Raw genomic sequence first — 7,755 nt, forward strand, 5'->3', positions numbered from 1 at the left:
GTTTATCTAAGCATAACACAGAATGTATGGGGAGGAGAAGGAGCTTATCTTTCCTGTCCAATATGGTCAAATCACTTCTATTTTTTCGCTGACATATATGAAATTTAGGATGGGAAAATGGCCTCTTAGTTTGTTAATGGCCAGCATGGCATAGATGGTGGGTGAAAGTATTTGTAGTTGCTGCTAGCCATCGTGCAACCAACTAAAAGAGCCCAATGAAAACACTGGTGAACCATGCAAACAAAATATGATACTGTGATTAGAAAGTTGTGTGTGACATGACATACAATCAGAATTCAAACTGAATTCATTCTTAATGGTTGAGCTTCAAACAATAACGTAACAATAGCTTGTCTATTTAAGCCAAAATACTTTAAATTCAATTAGAAGTACCTTCCTCACATTCGCCTGCCAGAATGAGGTTTTAAATAGTTATACCTATATAATAGTCTTTACAGACCGCATTAGGGGGAAAAACTGCTGCAAGCAGATAAAAAAGCTGACTTATTGGAATTACAAGATACCAATTAGTAAAAAAAAAACAACAAAAACCCTGCCTGTAGAATTTTAAAAAAACGTTTAAAGGTTCTGTTCTTATTTTAGATGGCCACTTAACACTTCACTCAAAAAGGTACATGTTACAGCTATGACAGCGCCCATGACACTAAAATATAATTCTGGCTACCAAGGTATATAAGTTGTAAAGCACAACTAACTTATTAAAAGGTAGCTGCAAAGCTAAATACAGTAAGAAAAGCTATGCATTTATTAGCAAGCTACTGACATGATATTTAATACCACTCTTCTTACTTTATGGCTGTAGCAACTTAGAGCTGGAAAAGAAAGCAACAAAGATTTAAGTTTAAGAGAAAGAGTTAATTAATCAGTGCAAAAACAATACACTGAACCATAAGAAAGAGATGGCCTGGCAAGCAAAATGCATAGTTTTATTGAATTATTGCCCTTGTGTACTTCTCATTTTAGATCAAACTGCAATTCTAAAAATCAGTGCAGTAAATATTGGGGAAGTATATTTTGATGGCTGATTTTTGGCTGCTGATATGGAAAAGGTAAATTTCCTATTGGTAGAAACAATGCCAGGTGAGGGGGCTGAGCATTTTCTTCCTCTTCTGTAACCTTACTAATTCACTTGTCTGAAATTACTTGTTTTCTATGGAGAGCAGGCAGTGGCTGATCTTGCATCTGTACTAATACCACAGTTTATATTACAGAGCAAATAGATGAAAGAAGAAACTGTCCGATTTTTCTAATGATTACTAGTTACTTAACAGAATAGCTGGCTCTGTAATAAAAAACACGTACATTGCATTTCTTCATATATCACATAGTATCCACCCCACAGGAAAGACGGGCTGTTGTCTTAAAAGAGAAATAATTTTCTTTTTCAAAGAAACCAAATTATTCTTATTACTATTTGGGGATGTTATGTGAACTCTTCAGTGGCAAGAACAATGGTTCATTTCCTTTTTGTGCCAGGAAAAGAATTATGTTCTGTCTGGTCTTATAAATAGCACGTTTTTCTCTGATACTTTTCAGGACATCAGGATTCTGTAAAGTTATATAAAATATGTAGGCCAGTTAGTCATGTTTTTAAAAGTACCAAAATAAATTTGGATTTGTTTAGAAATCACTACTTGCTTCTTGTCGGAAGAAAATGAACACATGATAAGTATGTATACTGTTATTTCTATGTTTTTCTAGATATAGTGCAATGTATTATTATAATGGAAAGCCAGTATTGTGCAGTGGTTTGAGCACTGGACTGGGACAGAGACCAGGTTTCAAATCCCCATGCAGCCATAAGACTCACTGGGTGATCTCAGGCAAGTCACACATTCACAGCTTCAGAGGAAAGGCAAACCATCCTGAACAAAATCTTGCCTAGGTTCGCAGTTCGGATTGCCCTAAGTCAGAAATGACTTGAAGGCACACAAGAATAACAAGTTGCAAAGGCTGAAGTGAGGAAAGCAGGAAAAAGGCAGCATCTAAAGACATAAGACTGCCTTCTCTGAGTGCAAGTATACCTTGCTTCTAAGGGTGGCTTGGATCAGGCATTCTCATTCTCATACCACTGCCTCCCTGTGCAAACTATGAAGAAGTAACACTAATGGCATGATGAGCCATTGTGTGAGTGCTGTACTATTATCCTGTAGTCTAGTGACTCATACAGCCATACTGGAATCAGGAAAGCGAGGCACCATGGTGATTTGAGCATTATACCATGCCTGTGAGAACCAGGATTAAAATCTTAGATCAGTCATGGAAACCCACAGGCCCCATGTCATCTTATGTAGCCTTCCAGATGCTGATCTACAACTCCTAAATTCCTCATCATTACATATCTTGACTACAGCTGATAGGAGTAATGACACAGCGATATCTCATGGAAGTCATAGCCTAGGTGTAAGAATAAATTAATTTGGGTGAGCTGTAGTATGTTTTAGGGTATAAAGCCTTGTTTCTTTAAAAAAATGGGAACCATTTCTTCTATATTTTGAATTGACATAAGGCATCTTTTAAAAGCACACAATTTTAAAACGCAATGGGTGCAACTAAACTATAGAATGAATGCAAGTTGACATTACTAGACCTGGCATGACTCAATATTGGGAAATCATGGGAGTTGTAGTTTCACAAGATCTTTAGCCTTCTCTGCCAAAGGATGCTAGTGCCTCAACTACAAATCATAACACTGATCGAGGGAAGATAATAGGGTATCAAACTGCATTCTTTCTACAGTGTAAATGTACTCAATGGCATTTTAAGACGCATAATTAAAGAACTTGGAAACATTACTTTGGCCTACAACTCCTGGAAACTCTTAGCCATAGGCCAAGCTGGCTGGATAATTCTGGCAGTTTTATACCTTTTCTTGGATCATTTTGAAGATATTGGAAGCAAGCTGGGATTGTATGGAACTTTTGGTAAGTTTTAGGCATTCGCAGAATAGGGTTATCTAAATACCCCCCTTCAATGCAACAGCTATTTTTACCTTTGCTCTGAAAGCATTTGCTTTGCTGCATTCCCGCAGTTTTGGTAAAAACACATTACTGAAGTCTATTTTTGAGGAGGTATAGATTCTGTCTGATCTTGGAAGCTAGGCTGGGTCAGTGCTGGTTAGTACTTAAGTGGCAAACTGACAAGGGTCACTAGATGATGCATACTATATTTCAAAGGAAGGAACTGCCAAAACTACTTCTGTGTCTTTCTTGCCTAAGAGACACCTATGAAAACTTAAGACACACAAACCTACCCCCACCCCAGCAGCTGAATGTGAATGACAATTCAAAATCTTGCTTCTAATTTTTGCCTTCCTCATACATACCTCACTTTTTACAGAAAACTGTTAACCACAACTTCTGCTTTAACACTAAGCATGTGTTATAAGAGAATTTCATTTCAGTGTCATAATCCAACATGGAAACTATGAGATCAGTCCAACCACCCTAAAAGTTTTGTTCTTAGCTGCCGTCAAACTGATTTTGATTTAGAGCAGTAGTTCTCAACCCGTGGGTCCCCAGATGTTTTGGGTCTTCAACTCCCAGAAATCCTAACAGCTGGTAAATTGACTGGATTTCTGAGAGTTGTAGACCAAAACACCTGGGGACCCACAGGTCGAGAATGACAACAGCAACAACTTAATTTTTATATCCCGCCTCCATCTCCCCGAAGGGACTTGGGGCGGCTTACATGGGGCCAAGCCCAGATAGTTGCAAACAATGTAAAAAACATGACAATATAAAAACAAATCTATAAAACATATTAAAATCACATTTACAATAAAACATAGATAAAAACCTGAGAAAGCTCATAAAAATTAACTGGGCCAGAAGAAAGTGCATATAGTAAGGAATATAAACTGGAGGAGAGGTAAATAACCCAGGACTATTATCATGAAAAAGGGGCTTAGGATGAGTTAAACATGAGAACTATTTCCATCTGAAGGAATAGAATAAAGTGGAACAGAGATACTGTTAATCAATAGGACAAATCCTAAACATATGGGTGAGGATCATTCACCAAAGGCCTGTTTGAAGAGCCAAGTTTTCAGGCTCTTCCTAAAAATTAGAAGGGTAGGGGCTTGCCTAATCTCCTTGGGGAGCGAATTCCAGAGCGTGGAGCGGTGGGGGCACAATGGAGAAGGCCCTTTCCCTCTTCCCCACCAACCGTGATTGTGAAGGTGGTGGGAGAGAGAGGAGAGCCTCCCCTGACGAACGAAGAGGCTGTGCAGGTTCATAGGGGGAAATGCGGTCACAAAGGTAGGTGGGTCCCGAACCGTTTAGGGCTTTGTAGGTAATAACCTGCACCTTGAATTGGGCTCGGAAGATAAATGGCAGCCAATGGAGCTCCTTAAACAGGGGGGTTGACCGCTGACTTAGCGGTTTGTCATTTATAGGATACCCTGTGTCACTCTTTCAGCAAGAACCCTGCTCATGTCTTACAGACTCTGGACAGTCATGGCTTCCTTAGCTGGACCTTGACTGCAGAATTAATGCAACTTGGTAATACATTAACCGCCACGGCTCAATGCTATGGAATCCTGGGATTTGTAGTTTGGCAAGTTACTAGCACTCTTCAGCAGAGATGGCTAAAGGCCGTGTAGAACTACAACACAATTCCTTGGCATTGAGCCACAGTTGTTAAGTGTTATCAACCTGCATTAGCTTTACAGCTGAGCTTTCCAAACTGTGTTGTGATACAAGCTGCTGTGTGTGGTGTGTTGCACAAACATAAGACAAAAATCTTGGAAATGTATGTTATCTTACACAAATGAATGGTTTTCATGAGATATTGTGTCCCCATACATTTTCTTATTACAATAAAAATAATAATGCTTTATTTATAACCCCCACCCTCTCTCCCCAAAGGGACTCATGTATGTCTCCATATCTCTTATAAGGGGTTGGGCTAACCTTCGGTTTGATGGTAAAACTGAATTACACTGTCATGAAATGATGCATGTCTACAAAAGTGTGCCACCAATATGAAAGGTTTGGAAAGCTCTGCTCTACAGAATAGATCAAACATGGGCAAACTTTGGCTTAAGCGGCTGAGGGGGGAAAAGAAAGGGCCTGAGGCTGTTAGGAATGCTGGGAGTTGAAGCCCAAAACACCTGGCGACAGAGCCGAAGTTTGCCCATGCCTGGTGTAGACCTATATATATATAATGCAGTTTGGAACTGCATTATATGACAGTATAGATTCGGCCTAAGTTAATAATTACTAGGCCAACGCTGGAAAGATTCTCGGCCACTCAAGGCATCTCCTAGCAATGTCTATTTATCGAGCCATTCGCACGACGTAGAGACGGAGATCAGAAACGAGGCGAGAGCCCGAGCACTGCTTGACCCCCTCGACTTCCCGCGCCGCGCGCGCGCGCACAAAGACAGCTGCCGTGCGCGCGCGCATAGGCGAACCCCAGTTTCCTTTCCTTTCATTCCCCTCCCCCGACAACTGCCCTGTGTGTCCGCCGCCATGGGAAGCGCCTCCAGGGCGGGCCCTCGGTGAAGCACCACTTACCGTAAGCCCGCTGGGGTTCCGCTCCAAGCGGCCCCCTCCGCCCGTCTCTCTTTCCTTCCTTCCCTCTCTCCGCGGCCCCGCCTCAGCGGCTTCTTCGCCCTCAGCAGAGGAGCGCCGCAGAACAGCTTCCGCCACCGTCCTCTCGCGAGGCCACCATGGGGCGCGAGGAGAAGGGCGGGGAGTAGAGAAGGCTGCTGGCGGAGCGCATGCGCACTCCAAGGGCTGTCGCCGGAGGTGGGGTGGGTGGATGTGAAGTCTGTGGAAGCAGCAGGCGCTTGCGCAGGAAGAGAAAATCCTGGATACAGCATAATATTTGAGAACACAGAAATGCTGGCCACTCTAACAACCACCATGTCCGACTACACAGAGAAGCCATCGAAATCCACAAGCATGTGGACAATTTCAACAGAAAGGAGGAAACCATGAAAATTAACAAAATCTGGCTACCAGTATTTTAAAAACTCTAAAATCAGGACAGTAAATAAATAGCAATACTCAGAAGATGGGAATTCCAGACAAGAAACAATCAGGGCCAGCTAACAGTTCCCAACAAAGGATTTTCCCCAGGCAGGAAACAGCCAGGCTTTGAAGCTGCCAGGCTATTCAATGCTAATCAAGCCGGCCAATTTAAACATTCACACTTGCCTCAAACAAAGAGTTCTTTCTCCCACCCTGGACATTCCTCACATATAAACTTACTTGCCTAGTTTCCAACAGACCTCACACCTCTGAGGATGCCTGCCATAGATATGGGCAAAACGTCAGGAGAGAACGCTTCTGGAACATGGCCATACAGCCCGAAAAACTCACAGCAACCCAGTGATTCCAGTCATGAAAGCCTTCAACAACACAACTCCTGAAAAGTCTTTCTGGATCCATTTAAAGCCATATACGATATTCCCTCCAATATCTTTCTCATAGTTGGCAAATAGGACCTTGCGGGAATGCAACATCAGGGTGTAGTGACTGGCAGAAACTATTCATGGTTGTGGCATCTACACTGGAATGACACCCATTTGGCCACTTTTTGGCACAATGCTATGAAATCACAGGAGCTGTAGTTTTACAAGGTCTGAATCGTGCTAGTGCCTCGCCAAATATAATTCACATTATTCCATGGTATTGAATCAGGCTGTTATAGGCCCCTTCTACACTACCATATAAAATCCAGATTATCTGCTTTGAACTGGATTAAATAGTGTAGACTCATATAATCCAGTTCAAAGCAGATAATGTAGATTATCTGATTTCATAATGGATTATATGGCAGTGCAGAAGGGGCCAGAATGTGGTGAGAAACCATTTATTATACAGTGTAGATAGTAGATACACCCAATTGGCAGCAGTAAACAATTGGAGATGATAAATCCCTGTCAAAGCAGGATGGTTGGAAATAGGGATGCTGAAACGAAAGTATCTGGTAGCCCAGGCATGGACAAACTTTGGCCTTCCAGGTGTTTTATCAGCTGTTAGAAATTGTAGGAATTGAAGTCCAAAACACCTGGTAGTCCCTCTGAGAATAACTGGTTTATTTCAGCATTAGTAGTAGTAGTAATAGTAGTAGTCGTTTTCTGGATTATTGGTCATGAAAGCTCATGCTAACATAAAACAGTTACTCTCAAAGTTGTCACTAGATGCCTTTGTCGCACCGCCCTCATGATTTATATGACTCTTTGGAAACTACTTTCTGAACTGAAATGTAATGAAAGAGTTGAGGGCAAGATGTCCCTTTCCACAAAGTCTCTCTATAACAGCTGGTTCGGTAACTTTTTTTTTTAAAAAAATTGTTTGAAAAGATTTTACAATGTAATGTCATTTTATTTCTTATATATACTGTATAGAATACTATGTTATTGTAAATTCAAAAACAAACAAAGTGTTATTCAATAATGAAACCACTTTGGGAATTTTGGCCCATACTGTACCACACATCCTGGATCTCTCTTTCTCTCTCACTGTCTCCTATCACACGATACATAATGGCAAAATCCTTTATCTCCTTACATGGGAAGGATGACCAGGTATTGCTGCACTACAACTTTCTTGATCCCTCATCAGAAACCATTGTGGCTAAGGCTAAAATCTAGACAGCCCCATATTGGCCAACCATTGGAAAACCATGTCAGGCCACTGGCTGAATTAAGTCAGTCTACTCTACACTGTCTTGGCAGCGAATCTACAGTATCTGTAACAAAAACCTATCCTAACCTACTTA

General features: G+C 41.3%; 1 protein-coding gene across 1 annotated transcript in view; it reads right to left on the bottom strand.

Moving 5' to 3' along the window:
- Positions 1–5,725, bottom strand: part of grb2 (growth factor receptor bound protein 2) — a 67,134-nt gene extending 61,409 nt beyond the window's left edge. Inside the window, exon 1 of the mRNA XM_003217209.4 lies at positions 5,541–5,725. The gene's annotated coding sequence lies outside the window, so the exon portion shown is untranslated. The remainder of the gene's footprint in view (positions 1–5,540) is intronic.
- Between the last annotated feature and the right edge of the window lie 2,030 nt (positions 5,726–7,755).

This window comes from Anolis carolinensis, chromosome 2, assembly GCF_035594765.1.
Source record: "Anolis carolinensis isolate JA03-04 chromosome 2, rAnoCar3.1.pri, whole genome shotgun sequence".
In the NCBI taxonomy this organism is placed as follows: Eukaryota; Metazoa; Chordata; class Lepidosauria; order Squamata; family Dactyloidae; genus Anolis; species Anolis carolinensis.